Source organism: Podarcis erhardii (assembly GCF_964252035.2).
Source record: "Podarcis erhardii genome assembly, chromosome: 2".
Taxonomy (NCBI): Eukaryota; Metazoa; Chordata; class Lepidosauria; order Squamata; family Lacertidae; genus Podarcis; species Podarcis erhardii.
In genome coordinates this window covers 68923316-68940639 of record NC_138498.1, presented here as the reverse complement: position 1 = coordinate 68940639, position 17324 = coordinate 68923316, and the positions used below count along the sequence as shown (strand labels likewise).

The window sequence follows — 17324 nt, the reverse complement described above, 5'->3', positions numbered from 1 at the left end:
TGACTTCTCCAAAAGCTGCTCACAGGCAAAGAATGAAAAAAAAGGAGGGTGTCAGTTTTCTGCACTAAGTTGGGAAAACTTTGGTCCTTCCAGTGTTGTTGGACTGCAACTCCTGTAATTCCTTTCTATTGATTGTAATGGCTGTACTGATGGGAGTTGTAGTTCAACACGTCTAGAGGATCAGAGGCTTCCCCATTCCCAGTCTATTGCCTGTACTATATGCGTGCTCTCTTTTCAACCAACCACTCCTACTTGGGTTTTCACTTCAGCATTCCTCTGGAGGTCTGAACAATGCTAACTAAGCAATCTTCTGCCCATAGGCACTCTCCCCCCCATCAAGAACAGAAATTTCATTCTAAGAAACCTTTAGCACTCTATAGGTCTCTCAGCGTGATCAAGCTCCTTATCATTTTAGGCAAATAAATCAGCAGCTACTTTGCCAGTGTCCAATTGAAACGATTCCTAAAATACATGGAGATGTATTTGTAACATATCCATCTCTCTCACCCATGCTTCATCCTACTTCTCCTTTGCCCGTCATGTCTAAATTTACAATGTAAGCTCCTCAGGGCAGAGATCTGTCAATTGCGCTTCTGCTGCTCTGTCAAGGGCTGCCATGCACATTCATTACATAAATAAATAACAACGGTTGCTTCTCATTTGTAGAATACCATCCGTTTGTCTTCCCTTGAGGCTATGCTTTTTTATTGTGGAGCAAATATGTTTTCCCAGAACTCAAAACAATATTTTGTCACTGGGAAAAATGAGTTTCTTCTTCACACAGATAGCATACATCCATTTCCCTTAGAGCTGCCATACAGCATGTGGTTGTGAAACTGTCATAGCCCCCTAATGAATATGGCTTTCAACTTGACTAGTGAGAAGCTCCACAACTATCCCCGTTATGACCATATTTTTGATCCTCTATTTTTTAAAAAAGTATCTGACAGTTATGTGTTTTCTTGTATTACAGCTCCAGCAGGTGAGTGTATGTCTAATCTTTCTTCTTTTTAAAGATACTGATGGTCAGCAATGGGATCCTCATCACACAGTGACTCTCCAAAAGATCACAGGCTTGTTCGAACCAGAGAAACTATACTTAGGCATTGGGGACATGATGGAAAATTGGTTCCTCTTTAGTTAGAAGCAGTACAGTAGAGCAGAGATGGGCCGAGACAAAGTGCCACCATTCAGAAAGAAACTCAACAAATAAGATAAGCACAGCAGAGGTATCTGAGGGTGAAGGTCTTGCTCGTGGTCCCTATCAGTAGAAGGTAGCATGAAGAACAACGACTTGAGACAAGTTTGGGGCTTTTACAAAGTTTTCACACTCTGGTTTAAACTGCTGTCTGCAACATGTTAAGAGCTTTGTTGTTGTTTAAAAATGTAATTATATTATTGTGATCTGCCCTAGGCTCCTTTCAGGGAGAAAGGAAAAGCTATACATTTGAAATAATAAATAATAGCTATGGAAAGCTGTAGCCCCCCCCCCCCGCAATCTGTCTACTGTCACTTTAAAGCTGTCCTCAAGCTGTTGATGGCCACTATATCTTTTGGCTATGTGAGGTGAGAAGAAGCACTTCCTTATTACTTTAGCAATTTAAAGCACAATCCTAAGACATAAAGAGTGGGACACTGGTGGCGCTGTGGTCCAAATCACAGAGCCTAGGGCTTGCCGATCAGAAGGTCGGTAGTTCGAATCCCCGTGACGGGGTGAGCTCCCGTTGCTTGGTCCCTGCTCCTGCCAACTTAGCAGTTTGAAAGCATGTCAAAGTGCAAGTAGATAAATAGGCACCGCTCCGGTGGGAAGGTAAACGGCGTTTCTGTGTGCTGCTCTGGTTCGGAAGCTGGACCCGGAAGCTGTATGCCGGCTCCCTCAGCCAGTAAAGCGAGATGAGCACCGCAACCCCAGAGTTGTCCGCAACTGGACCTAATGGTCAGGGGTCCCTTTACCTTTAAGACCTAAAGAGTTCCGTGGAGCTGACTCCCACTAAGTGTGAATAAGCTTGAAGCTTGAGACCGCAATTCTATGCAAACATACCTATGCGCAGGCCTCATCAAATACAGTGCAACTGATGTCTAAGGACTGTGCTATAAGAGCCACTGCACAACATGCAGTGAACATGCACATGCATACACACACACACACACACACACAACATTGCTTAGTGTGTGTAGTGTAATGTGGAAGCTGTAAACTAATCAAGATCCCATCTCTTCTGTGCAAAGAAAAATGGCAAGTTGCACTGAGCAGGGGTTGTGGTGGTGTCTTGCTTCAGTTGTCACTGTTATCTCATCAGAAGTGACTCAGAGTTCCTTTCCCTTTTCTTTCTCTCCACTTCAGAAAGCTTAAACAATTTTGCTGTCAAAAATAAATAAATATCTCTGTCTTTTAAGGCTGTACAGGGATGTAAAGTAGCAGAACTGTACATTGTACATCCCACCATATTGTATTACGAGGGCCTTGCGGGAGTATTGTGCAGGAGCAACAATGCACTTGGGGCATATAGAGATACCACAATAACAGAACGTGCATTATGAGATGCATGTATTATCTCCAGCTCTGACAAACGTCTTAGGATCAATACAATAAAATGAGTTGTTTCAGTCAGGTGTGTTTTTTTTTTTAATGTGGAATTGAATTTGGAGCTGTCTTCTGAAAGAAAGGTGGTCTATGTGTATGTGAGTGGCTCTGCCATAAATAATCTGATGGATATATAGAGTTAGATTAAATTCATTGGGGGTGGGGGCTATCAACAGCTACCAGCTGTGATAGCTCTGCTCTGCCTTCATGTTAGAGGCAGTGGTGCTTCTGAGGACCAGTTTCTAGAAACCACAAGAGGGGAGAGTACCCTTCTTTGCCTGAATCCTGCTTGCAGGTTTCCCACAGGTATCTGATTGGCTACTGTGTGAACAGGCTGCTGTGCTGGATGGGCCATAGGCCTGATCCAGCAGGCTCTTCCTGTGTTCTCAGAGTTCCTTTGTCTATAAGGACTTTCCCACCCACAAAGGCCATATGCTTACGATCATATTGCAAATAATACATCATCTGGCTGTGTAACTTAGTCAAAATAACACTCTACCTTTAGTAGATGTGCATCTAGCATTTTAACTGCTTACTCACAGTGCAAACTTGTACTCCGTGCAGATTTACTCAGAAGTAACTACAGTGGTACCTCGGGTTAAGTACTTAATTCGTTCCGGAGGTCTTTTCTTAACCTGAAACTGTTCTTAACCTGAAGCACCACTTTAGCTAATGGGGCCCCCTGCTGCTGCCGCGCCGCCGGAGCACGATTTCTCATCCTGAAGCAAAGTTCTTAACCTGAAGCACTATTTCTGGGTTAGCGGAGTCTGTAACCTGAAGCGTATGCAACCTGAGGTACCACTGTACAGTCGTACCTTGGTTGATGAACGCCTTGCGACTTGAATATTTTGGCTGCCGAACGCCACAAACCCAGAAGTGAGTGTTCTGGTTTGCAAATGTTCTTTGGGACCCAAACGTCCTTCTGCACAGCTCCTGCAGCTTCCGATTGGCTGCAGGAGCTTCCTGCAGCCAATCAGAAGTTGTGCCTTGGTTTCCAAATGTTTCAGAAGTTGAACAGACTTCCAGAACAGTTTCCATTCGACTTCCGAGGTACCACTGTATTAAGGTTAGTTTGTATTAAGCAGGTTCAAAACTGCAACCTTAGTTGGTCTCATAGTCAAACTTAAGACAACCAATTGAGCAGAAACCTTCAAATAATGGCCAATATCTTAAGGTTTCACTACTCTGTCAATAGGAAGAATGTATTAAAGCAATCCAGCACAGACAAAACTAGGTATGCTAAAATCCACTGAAATCAATGGGCTTAAGTGGGCCCATGTGCTATGCCATGGCAATTAAGTCTTGCCTACAGTTTTTGAAGGAACAAATATTCACACCACATGCTATGTGCCACTTTGGTATGCTACGTGCAGAGGGGCATATGACTCTTATTATAAGTAAGTAAATAAATAAATCTGAGAAAAGTATGCCATGCAAAAATGCATCTTCACTTAAAAGGACGTGAAGCAGCCTGTGCTGAGAAAGTCCCCTGCCAAAGGCTCTGGAGAGTTGCTGCTGTTTATTTTATTCCTCTACAACCCAACTCCACTTGACAATAAAATAGAAAAAAAGAACTATAATACAACTAAATAAATCAGTATAAAAAGTACATAGAAGTTAAAATAAATGATGCATAACACAGACCATATAACAGTATTAAAGCTGAAGAAACAAATGTGCAATAATTAAAACCAAAGAAACGAAGTAGACAAATTGGGCTTGGGAGAAAAGCTTTCAGTGGATGTTGAAAGTATAACAGGGTTGGGTCTTGTTTCATTTCTAATGGAAGAGAATTCTAGAGAACTGGCACCACAGCTCTAAAAGCAGGTTCCCGAATCACAGTGTGCATTACCATAGGGATGTGTGGCACATTGAAACAGATATTGGACTCCATGGGCAAATCCCTCATGGGCCTGAAATAAGACAACTTAAGTGAGAGCATTGGGCAGGGATGGGGAGTATGTGGCCCTCTAGGTGTTAACTGGACTACATTTCCCAGCATCTCTGACAACTGGCATCCTTGGAAACTATTTAAAACTGAAACCAGCTTTAGTCAGACAGGTCACTAGATGCCCAGTGACTTGTGAATAATCCCAAGGAAACAGAATGGAATGCTGCTTGCTAGTTCTAGCTACCCTAAAGGGGAGACTATTCTTATTCTTACTATATTACTACTACTACTACTACTACTACTACTACTACTACTACTACTACTATTATTTTATAATTTGTACAGAGTGAACAAAGCCCTAAGTCTCCGTGTCATGCATTATTAAACACCCATACAACCACCCTTCCCAGCTGAGTAGTTTGCTGCACCAGAGATGGGAGTTTCTGAACTACCTGAAGGCCTCAGCCTGAAGGGGAGCTTCTTTTCAAACATTTGAGCCTTTTTCTCACTATTCATCTGTGTTCTCTCTTCCCACTTCCTGCAAATGGGTCCAAATTCCATTCTCCGCTAAAGATCTGTAATGCATTTGGCCTCAATGCTATCACGGGCACCATAGGTCCCTTTGGCCTATCCTTGCACAGCTGGTCTTTATCCACATCCTTAATATCATATATAAATGCACATGTACGGTGACTCCGGCCCATAAATATTTATGGCAAAGGAAATGCAATGCACTGTGTGGAGGAGTTGGGTAAAGGGAGCTGTGAGAAGAATGCCAGGTGTCACTTAAGTTTCCTCTTCCCCTGCCAGACAAAGGAAGCACTCAGAAGACCCCAAATTAAAGGCAGTGATTTTCCCTGTAGCTATCTAGAAATCAGCACAAAAAGAACTAGTATCAGGCTTCGAAGAAAACCAACCAACTTTGACATACTATCCTAAGAAAGTGCATAACTGATAAAAGGCACCATCTTAATTTCTCTACGTTTTGATATTTTTACAAGGATATATTTGTATAACAGTAGCATGATATCGGCAGTTGCATTTTCAGTCCTGTTCCCAATGATCCCCTAACATGAAATCTTTTCTACAACTGCCATACATTGGGTTGACATCTTCATTGAATGGTGCTAACATTCAGTAGAATAGTATCAAGGCAACAATTTGAAAACAAGTTAAGTTACAAAGTGAAAAAAAGGACAGTCACTGAAACATTATAATGGAGTCAGCCTGTGAAAATGCTCTCACTCCCATACCAAAAACCATAATTGCAGAGGATCAACATGGCCATTTTGTATCAATTTAAAAACATTTCTTTAGTTGTTTTTGCACTCTTTTAAAAAAACTGTTTTGAGTTTTTATTGTATATTTGTAAATCACATTGAGATGTATGCAAAAGGTGATTCATACAACAAATAAATATATAAGCAGCAACTTGGAACCATAAGAGAAATGCACCTACCTTGCTGTTTATCTACAGGCAGGTGCTCCTTCAGGTAACTAAAACCAGGGCTCCTCAGTCAGGAAGTGCATGTCAAAGGCAGCACAGACCCTAGAAAGGCATGTAGATGAAGAGGACAAGATAAGGAGAGCTTGGACTTGCACTCCTGCTCTTCCTTTTGGTGCCACTCCTGGCCTAGCTCAGTGGACCTTAGCTAGCAGAACCATCACCTGTACTATAGCAGCAGCAAGAGTCTATAACTTACACCATGAGCCGGAACTTCCATTATAAGAGGCAACAGCCACAACAGAAGACTAGAAAGCACATCACATGCACTTCTGCTTAGCAATGACTCCCTTAGGACACCATCTCATTATTTTCCAAATGCAGTTCCCTCTCCAGAATCTCTGGTTCAGGCATCTATTCAGCGCCAAATGAGACATCACGTGAGAGATCCATGATTAATCTCCTGACATATTTGTTATGACTTTAAAGCAGTCGTGGTGAACTTCAATTTGACTGGAGCAGTGTTGCTGGAAGGGGGGGGGGGGTGATATTTGGACCTTTCCCCTCATGTTGTTTTCCTGGTTTACATGCTCCCTACCCCATTAAGCTGCTTCTTTGTCCTCCAGGAGGACAGGCACAACTGCTCTGATCCAATACAGACTAGTCCCATCCTGTTTTAAAAGGAAAATAATCCAAGAATTCCAGACATGTGTAGCTTATTCTCTCAAACCATCTCCCACCCCCCTTTGTAACAATCCAGTGTTTGTCTCAGCCTTTTATTTCTGGTTTCCATGCTTTCCCCCTAAGAGTTACTGAACCTCCATTACAAACGGGCTTCATTCCACTTTCCTTCTGCCACATAGATCATTCCTAGACTCCTGTCCTAGCCACTCTGACAGATTAGTCATAGAGATGGGTGTGCTATGTGGTAAGGGAAAGATAAACTAAGTTGATTCCAGATTAGTTTCCATGGTCATTTCCACATTTGTTTTAGATATCAGTTCTTTAAAACACATTTCCCTTTTTAATCTTCAGAATTTTCAGATGTGTATTGATTCTGCCTTCAATGTGAACACTGGGCTGTCCCAGTATTTCATGGCAGCAGTGGCTACATCACATTGGTTCCATTCCTTTCCCACAAACACTCTGGCTGGCAAGATTCCATCTCTGCTGAGAGTCCTGCTAAGTTCTCAAATATGACAAATGTTGTACACTGGACTGTTCCCATAATGTTGCTGGCAAGGATCTCCCCCACCGTCGAATTGATGATCAGTGTTGTCTGCACTGACAGCACACATATCAGGGAAGAAAAAGGGACAGAGGATGACCATAATTGGCCCCATTAGGATGACCAGAATTGGTCTCATTAGCCAGAAAGAGATCAGCACAGATGAAGCTGATAGAACCCTGTGAATGTGTATGAGTGTGAGGCTCTTGTGTCTCTTGACCAGTGGGTTTAGACATGGAAGTCTATTCCTTTGCATGAATGTACAGTGGTACCTCGGGTTAAGTACTTAATTTGTTCTGGAGGTCTGTTTTTAACCTGAAACTGTTCTTAACCTGAAGCACCACTTTAGCTAATGGGGCCTCCTGCTGCAGCCGAGCCGCCAGAGCACGATTTCTGTTCTCATCCTGAAGCAAAGTTCTTAACGTGAAGCACCATTTCTGGGTTAGCGGAGTCTGTAACCTGAAGCGTATGTAACCTGAAGCGTATGTAACCTGAGGTACCACTGTATTAACTTTCTCTAATTTATTTTAGCTACAAACTTAGGAGCTTTGAGACGAGCTCTCTCTCTCTCATCTGATTTGGACATTATAATACAAATGCTCTGAAAATTATAGGAGACTTGACCAAGCACCTGTTTTATGAACCCTCAGTGGGAAACACAGCCCATGTTTTCATGGAGGAGTGGACAACAGGCTTTGCTCATGGAAGCTCCCAGGAGCAATCCTTGGCACCTCCAGTTAAAAGGATCACTGAAAGATCCTGGAGAGTTCACCCCCTGAACTGGGCGCCCATATTTATCAGCCTTCAGTGAGCTCCAGATCTTTGCCGAACTTGGTGGTTTGTATCCAGCTTGAACTATGTCAGGTGCCTCTTGGAGCTCTCCAAGGTCCTGTTTCTTGCCTGAATTCCTGTGTGCTCTTCTGGTCCCACTGATGAACTCTGCCTAGAATGCGCCAATTGCTTGCCTATGGGATTATGATGATGGTTAGGAAGGCAGTGGGGAAGTCAGGGTGGGTTAGTAGGTTTAGACACAGAAGACTCAGGTTCAAATACCTGTTCAATCATGAAGTTCGCTGGGTGATACGGCACATGAGAATAATTTCATACAGACTGAATCTCTGGTGGAAGTCCTATAACTATCAGTTTAAAAGGTAAAGGTACCCCTGACTGTTAGGTCCAGTCGCAGACGACTCTGGGGTTGTGGTCTCATCTCGCTCTAAGGTTGTGGTCTCATCTCGCTCACCGGCCAAGGGAGCCGGTGTTTGTCCGCAGACAGCTTCTGGATCATGTGGCCAGCATTACGAAGTCGCTTCTGGTGAACCAGAGCAGCGCACAGAAATGCCGTTTACTTTCCCGCCGGAGCGGTACCTATTTACCTTCCCGCTTTGATGTGCTTTTGAACTGTTAGGTGGGCAGGAGCTGGGACTGAACAACAGGAGATCACCCTGTTGCGGGGATTCGAACTACTGACCTTCTGAATGGAATGCCCTAGGCTCTGTGGTTTAGACCACAGCGCCACCCATGTTCGTTAGTTAGTTATATATCAGTTAGTTGTATACAAAAAAGAGACTTTAGTGGGACCCTAGACACTAACACAATTGTTCTGGCATAACCTTTCACAAATCACAGTCACCTCCATCAGATTACAAACATCAACAACAAAACAATGGGTTCCCAAAGGACAAGATTTATGTGTATCACACTCTGCCTCAGTTGAGCAGACTTTAACATGCTATTCAGCCTTATGATTCTACAAGACTATGGAACTGAAGGTACCTATGCTATCTTTTTTATTGTTACATCTTTTAGGATCATAGTTTTCCACATAGTTTAATCTGTGGAATTATTTGCTAGGAATGTTGTGGAAGTAAAGAATAAAACTGGCTTTAACAGTGTATTAGATTTTTTTTTTAAATAGAGAGAGTCAATCCAGTAATGGCGTCAAGCCAAGTTGGTCAGGGAATACAATCTCATTATCAAGATGTTCCTCTCCTTGGCAGAAGCTGTGAGTAAATGACAGAAAATGGATCATTCAATAACGACTCCAGTGCCTTGTACGTTTCCCCACACACACCTAGTTTTAGCCACTGTCAGAAACTATTTTGGCTACCTGTACATTGTTTTGAGCTTGGAAGACAATTCTTGGAGGGTATTTTATCCAGATGCCAAGCACTGGATTACGCAAACCAACTACATGGAAAAACAAACAGGCAGGGACTCCAAATCCAATTAAACTTCACAATCCATTGTGGGATTTAAATCTGCTGGTCAAACACAGAATCTTCTAAGGAAAAAATAATAATTGCTGTAATTGCACTAGTTACAATGTATGCATGCCTGGATCCCCATGTAGAGTCACCAGTTCATAAAATTGGAATGTCTACCTGATTCTGGCCAGGTTGTGAGCATGCAGAAGACCCTGCACATGCATGGAAATAGCTCACAGTTGAATGTTTGAACTGGCTCCACTGAAAACCACTGTGCTGGATGGAGGTATCTGCAGAGTTTGATAAGTGAAGCCTCATTCACACTTGGCAACTCATAACTTCATATATCTTGCAGTTCTCAAGTCAGCAACATATGCATTTGTGAATCCGCTCCAAGCCTAATGAAAGTGAAATTGTGGGACTAATCTGGAACCAGATCCTTCTTATTTTATGTATTTGATTACTCCGTTTCACAACCTAAACCTCTTGAAGTATAAAACTGGAGTTTATATAAATCACCCTTGCCAGAAGGAAGCCGGATCTTCTCTGCAACCACATTAGTCTGGTGCTATGATAAGGTTTAACAGGGTTTCCTCATGCAAGTTCATTTTTCACCCCCAAACAAGCCATCTTTTCTGAAAGGGCGATGCAGGGAGGGTTCAGGAACCTGTAGACAGTCAGCTCAAGGAAGAAACAGGATAAAGATGCTTATCTGCTTCTCCACAAACAACTTCACTTGAACTAAAACAGTGACTGCCAAACTTGGCCCTCCAGCTGTTTTGGGATTACAACTCCCATCATCCCTAGCTAACAGGACCAGTGGTCAGGGATGATGGGAATTGTAGTCCCAAAACAGCTAGAGGGCCAAGTTTGGCCATCACTGCACTAAAAGGTAAGAAGAATCAGAAGAAACCACAATATCAGGTACAGCCCTTCTCTGCTACCTATAGCAGCCAGCTGCAGCAGTGTAGGAAAACCCTTCTTCCAAACACAAAGCTTGAATATTCCAGAGTAGATCCCAATCTACCTTCTGCCCACAACGGAGCCAACCAATCTGAAGCAGTTAACAGTGACATTTTATACCCATTGACTCAGAAGCATGTCTTATTGAGTTCAGTAAGACTTGTTCCCAGAAAAGCCCAAGTAACACTGAAGGCAATGGAGGAAGGTAAGCACACACATATTTATTTCTCAGGGAGACAACTCTATGTAAAGGCGCTTATTTTCTATTGGATTGTGTCTGAAGTTTTTATTGTATATGGTTCAATATTTTTTAAAACAAGCAAACAACATATGGGCTAGTGAGTGCAGAAAGAAATGATAGGAGAACCAAGAAATCTGGATTTTTTCTCCCTTTCACTGATCTGGCTATGTCTCTCCAAACAATGATCTTGGCCTTGCTTATATTCTGCTCTCAGGACTGACCAGGGCAGGATGTGCGGCTCTTTCTTACTATGTGTGTTCACTGCTCATCTCACAGGGGATTCTAGGTGCTACTGTAACGCAACCAACACAATAATGATCTGACAATCTGACTTATCTCTTTTTCTCATGTAAAAAAAATAATCTATGAAAATCCTGTTGGGCTGTTTAGCTATCTTGAGTACAAACTACTCCAAATAAAACACTAGGAAGGGTTAAGGTGTGAACTCAATTTCTCATCTACCTCTCCAAGGTGTTAATAGCTATGTCTAGCTGTGATGATTTCAATACTAATGCTGGTGCACACAGCAGTTGGAAGAAACAAACCCCCAGCTGCATTCAAAGAAGTTTCAAAGCTCCATCTTTATCTGTAGAGTGTTGTCCTTTGTGATGCTTCTGGATTCTTCTGAACAGGAAATAATGGTGCTACCAGTATCCCAGAAATGGTACAAGGGTGATGATGCAAGCTTTCTAACACAGAGATGAGGAACCTGTAGCCCCCAGATGCTGTTGGACCATAACTGGCCATGCTGGTTGGGGCTGATGGGAGCTGGCAACCAATAACATTTGGAGGGTTACAAGGTGCCCTGCCCTGCTCTAACACCCAAAGGATTAGTGGACAGTGACTTCTGGCAGAATTTTTGTGTGCTTCCTCATCTCTAGGCATAAATCTTATTCCCCAAGCAGAAGCTTTGAGCCATCTTACAAACCATGGCTGGTTTTCGTTGTTCACTAACACTGGCTTTTAAAACTTTGTTCCAGGAAAAGATGGGGTTCTTTGGAAGCTCAGCAAGTGGGGCTGGCACATGATTAAAGAAATCTTAGCCTAGAAATTTGAAAGTAGGTAAAACAATAGCTCTGAAACAAGACATATACTTTGTTTTAATGATGTAAACATGTGTTCTAGCAGGTAGCCTTTTTAGGAGAAACATTGTCTCCTGTGTGAAAGGAAGGAATGCCTCCTTCAAGATGTTACTTGCCACCTGTAGTTTTAATAAGCTTTGTTTGTATCCGTAACAACTTTTTTATTTTAAAAATATGCTGCCTGGTTTATTGGAGGACACTGTTTTAGTTAATTAAAATTGTTTTCTATCCATTAATCTTAACAGATTAATTGATTAAACGTTGCACCCTATCATAGTTGAGAAGATCAGTAAAGATGGAAAAGCTTCCCTAAATTGCAACATGACTCTGCTACCAACCTTAAGCTGCAGTTCTCACAGGCAGAGAAGAATACTAGATGTGTTAAGTGTTGTAGTCCTGAGAGGACAAAAATGAGGTTCACTGCATTTGGCTGGTGCTCTGTGAGAACTGACTGTTTTGGTCTAAATCTTGGTCTAAATCAAAGTAGAAGCATCTTACAGCAAATCCTTGGCAGTCAAGTCAATGAGGATGAAATGATAAACTGAAGGTATACAGTTTGAAGATCACTAATACAGAGCATATACACTTTAATGTATTTGAAATAGGTTGCTCTCCACATAATCTGTACAACAGACAACTCACTACTTTTATCATCTTGTTCACTGCCACAGGTGCATTCAGTTATCATGTTTTCTGCTGAAAGCATCAACATGTTGTCACCATAATTTATGCGCTCCATACAATATCCACAGATTTTTGCCACATGTCTGTATTTCTGGTTCACGGCCAGCTTAGGAACATGGTTTGGGATAAATGACACAATAAGGCAAGACTCCAAAAATTACCAGCTGTCCAAATATTTTTGTTCCACATAAAATATGTGCTTGCCCTACTCACTTCATCAACCTCAGCTTTCCCTTCCTTCCCCCTCCCTCTGTTGTTCTCTTCTCATCCCATTGGATAAGCAGGTGTTGCCCACAGTGTTGGAAAAAGCAAGTAAAGAAAGCCAGGTCAAGATGGGGGGCTTTTATCCTTCTGAACAATAGCAGAGAATAGAGTGATCCAGACTACTTGGAAGAATTCTAGCACTCTTGTACCCCTACTTACCATAGGATTTTCCCCTCCCTCCAATACTATATACAAAATGCTGAATGCATTAACAGAAGTAGTCACATGATGAAAACCACAATTAAACAATACCACTACCTCAACAGCTACCATGAGCAAGCACTTTGTCACAATCTGAAAGTGAAAAAGGTGTTCAGACCTTTGCCATAAGGTCAAATTTGATACCCAGTGCTCAGCAGTGCCACATCTGACCTGGCTAAAGGTGCCTTTGTTCAAGTATCAGGGAAAAGAAGACATCCCCCCTACCTTTTAGTGCATTTCATGAAGTAGATTTGTGTAATCCTAAATAAACCATCTTAATTTGTTATGGATAAACAAAGAGAGAACTATTGAAATCACTGTACACCCCATCCTTCCAAACCGTTTTTTTGGCAAAAGAGAAAATTGCTGCTGTTCTTCTGTTTCCCTTAACGAAGGTGTAAGAATGTTTAAGGGGAAAGTAATCCATATTACTCTGGATGACATATTATTGTCACTGATCAAAGAAAGAACAGGATTTTAATCTTTGATTTATAAATACACCATTGTAAACAATGGTTTGACACGGGTATGGTCAAAAGATTATGTTGGTGCAAACTCCAAATTGCAATCTTGCAATTTCAAGAAATCAAAGCAATTTGCATGTCTCATAAAAAAGCCCAACTACTATACATATTTTTAAAATACAGATTCCATATTCAATGCAACTGCTACTGCTAATAATACTAACAACAACAAAATCCCACATTTTTAGTAACATAATAATCTCTCTCTCAAAACAATGTACATAAGAAAAATAAATAAAGCAGGTCATACACATAACAAAAAACACCAAGATACAGCTTCAGAATAAAACATTTAAAATATATAACAAAACACACACACGTATGAGTTGCTATTCCACTACTGTGATCTGAGACATCCAGGGACATTTTTGAGGTTGTGGTTTTGCTCAGGCCCTGTGTGCCTCTTAAGGTACACCAGATTCAGGTAGGTAGTCTGAAGCAGCCGAAATAAATAAAAAAATTAAAAACTTGTCCAGTAGCACCTTAGAGACCAACTAAGTTTGTTCTGGGTGTAAGCTTTTGTGTGCATGCACACTTCTTCAGATACACTGAAAATAATTTTATTTATTTATTAAGGTACACCAGACAGGGATGGGTTGTGTGACACAACCAGGTTTGGAGCACAAAGCACCACGGTACCATCATTGGTGCTGCACCAGTCCTGTTCAGCTACAAGCCATCTGTTGCAGTGCATGTTTAGATAGCCAATGCACAGATCTGATAACCGAAACTAAATAAAACAGAACAAAACAAATTCCTTCTAGTAGCACCTTAAAGACCAACTAAGTCAGTTCTTGGTATGAGCTTTCGTGTGCATGCACACTTCTTCATCAACACAGCTACCTATCTGTAACTGTATGGCAGACCAACACGGCTACCTATCTGTAACTAAATAAAACAGAATTGCCATTCCTTCTGCAGGACACAATATAGTTGCATTATCTATGTGGTGAAGCCTTTTAGGACTCCATCCTCTGTATAGACCTCAAAGCCAGTACATTTTTTAAAATCCTTCCAGGGACTGGGGGCAGATCTGCTTATACATTAAATTCAAGAGGCCTTTATTTGTGTTCAAATCCCCATTTCCCCCTTACAGTTTTTTCCCTATTTGATTCTGGGGGTGTGAGAGTGCAGAAGGCATCGATTCAGATTTTGGTGAGAGCCCCCCCCCCCCCCGTTGCATTATCTGTTGACCTCGGCTCTACCAGAGCAGGCCCACCTCGCGGCCTGCGCCTATAGCGTAGCACGGGCTGGGGGAGGGGCTTGTGCGTGTCTGTACGTGGGGGAATCCCACAGCACCCCACACATCGCTCCCCCACACCCACCTACTAGGCTGCAGAAAGCTCCTTTATTACCCTGTTTATATAAGAAGAGCTTGGGCGGCTGCCTCCTCTCCTCTCCCCACCCCACCCCGCGCCCGCTCTTGTTCTTTTTCCTTCTTCAGCTCTGCTTGCCCGCTCCCTACCCCGTCCCAGTAATGAGAATAATTAACGGATGCGAAAGGCAAGACAAAAGCACCCCTGCTATTAATAGGAGCTGGGAGGGGAAGCGAGAGGAAATGGGAGGCTTTTGCAGAAGCCTCCATGACTGGAGGCTGGAGTGTCTGGTGAAGCCGAAATAAAAGGCAAAACAGCCCGGAGTTCTTTCCCCCGCGCACACACCGCAGGCGCGAATAGAAAGGCTCGTTTGGAAAGGAAGGGAGCGAGAGAGGTGGAGAGGTGGCCGCTCTCAGAGACACTAGCTAGGCCTTTTCCTGCCACTGCCGGAAAGCAGAGCCAGGAAAAGCCGCCGGGGGGGGGGAGAGAGAGAGACACTCGGGGAGGTGGGCGTCCGCCTGGCTGGAAGAGTCGCCCTTTCCACCTGCGTCCCAATCCTTCCTCCCCGCCTCGGCGCGTCCACCATTTCGGAGCCGGCGAGCGGGAAGCAGCAGCGGCGGCGGCGGCGCGGACACGCCCAGCCCCGAGGGGGTTAAAGAGGCACGCTTCCCTCGCTCGCTCTTTGCTGGGCAAGAGGCTCTGGGCCTCGCCGGCAGGGCGGCTGAGGGAGAAGCGGCGGCGAGCGAGACGACAACACCACAAACAGCCATAACCCACCTGGGCGCCTGGCGCAGCGTGTGGAAGGGCGGGCTCCTGCGGCGCCGGCCGCCCGGGTCGCTCCGCGGAAGGGGGCGGGGAGCGGAGTCGCAGCAGCAGCAGCAGCAGCAGCAGCCGGTGCCTCGTCGGCTCCCTTTGCCCTGCACGGCGGCGCTTCCACTCCCGGCTTGGGCGAGGGGAGGGAAGAGCGCGCCGGGTGGGGGGATCTTGCGGGCGTTGCTAAAAATAGCCGCCTCGAGCCCGGCAGGGAGGCTCGCACATTATCTATACATTGGTCGTAGCGGCAGCGGCGGCGGCGGCGGCGGGCTCCAGACCATTGTTTCCTTGCAGCCGCAGGGGGCGAGCCGCGAGGCGAGGCGGCGAAGAAGGCGCGCTTTTCTCTCTCTCTCTTTCCCTCACGTCGTTCCTGGAGAGCGAGCAGACGTGTCAGGCAGATAGAAGGGGAGGGCGCGGCGCAGAGCGACAGGCGCGCTTCTGCACCGCACAAGCCGTTTCGGGGCCGGGAAAACTCGGGGTTGAGCGACGGAGGGGGGGGGGGAAGCACGTTTAAGGCGGTGGGGAGAGAAGAGCGGAGCCACCCATTTGCGGGCGGAGGAGTGGGGGAAGGGGCACTTATTTGTCCTTCCCGAGGTTCGACCGCGTGATTTGGTTATCCTGTGATACTATGTGGAGATTCCTGCATTGCAGGGGGTTGGACTAGATGACCCGTGGGGCCCTTTCCAACTCCACAATTCAGGGGTGCCAACTTGAATAAAATATTGGGTGGGGGGCAGGAAAGCCCCGCCCCGCATAATCGTTCACTTGACGCACGCTATTTGAATGGCAATGCTCTTTTGTGGGGGACCCTCAAATATTTGGTGGGGGGGGGCGGAGGGAACTCGGCTTCTAGAAGTTGGCTCCTTTGCTACAATTCTATTCTCCTGTTAAAACGCGACAGCCGCGCTTGGTTTTCTATGCAAGAAGAGCTCAAGCGGGACTCCCCATCTCCACTTCCAACAAACCTACCGCTTTTGACCGTGCGAAAAGGCTGGCTTTTATTTCTTTCTGTATGAAGGTTGTTCGAGCCTTTGGGGGGCGTGTACATCAAAGCCCCCCCCCCCCCCAATAACCATTCATTTGCACGTCCGGGTAGGACGTTTATCATCGGCTTCTAGGTTCTCGTCACTTGAGGGGAAAGTCGGGTTGACTAAGGAGCGAAATGAGACAATAAATAATAAATAAGTTTTTCACAGAATTTTGATGAGGTCATTAGTTAAAATGGGAAGTCAAGCCCTAAGGTATTAGGAGCTGGATTTGAGCAGAAACCAAGACAAATCTTAGGCTGCCAGCTTTTGTTTTTCTCTGGCTGGTTGTAATGGGTTTCTGCTTCCTCCTGAAGAATAGTGGATTAGAAAATTGAAAAGGCGGGGGGAGGGGGAGCATTAAAGGAGGATATTTATTTAGGTTTTACCCTCCAGATGTTGTTGGCCTACAGCTCCCATTAGCTCCAATGCTTTCTGGGCTTGATGAGAGGTACTTAGAACATCTGGAGGGCCCAAGGTTTCCCCTAGCCAGTTGAGATGTGTATCCCTATTCCAGAGGTTCATGGTTTGTAAAAGCGCATTCAGAACTGAATTACTGAAATGTGTTCAGAGTAGATCTCTGGTAGATCTCACACATGACTAAATTGAATCTCCATGCTGTGTTAATGATCAGTTTGAGTGGGGTTTCCTTGACAAGACATACAAAGTTCATGAGACTCTTAATCTCAGGGTCGTGGCTTTGAGCCCCACATTGGGGATAGGACTAGATTATATCAGAAGAAGAAGAAGAGTTTGGATTTGATATCCCGCTTTATCACTACCCGAAGGAGTCTCAAAGTGGCTAACCCTCTTCCTCCCCCTTCCTCCCCCACAACAAACTCTGTGAGGTGAGTGGG

The 17324-nt window shown here is 44.3% G+C and overlaps 1 protein-coding gene across 2 annotated transcripts in view; it reads right to left on the bottom strand.

Moving 5' to 3' along the window:
* CPLX2 (complexin 2) overlaps positions 1-15781 on the bottom strand; it is a 123542-nt gene extending 107761 nt beyond the window's left edge. The window contains exons 1-2 of one of the 2 annotated variants that reach the window (XM_081851601.1): positions 15407-15781; positions 5935-6024 (exon numbers count right to left, since the gene is read on the bottom strand). The gene's annotated coding sequence lies outside the window, so the exon portion shown is untranslated. The remainder of the gene's footprint in view (positions 1-5934; positions 6025-15406) is intronic. The other variant, XM_081851600.1, reaches the window with a different exon arrangement.
* Positions 15782-17324: the final 1543 nt, after the last annotated feature.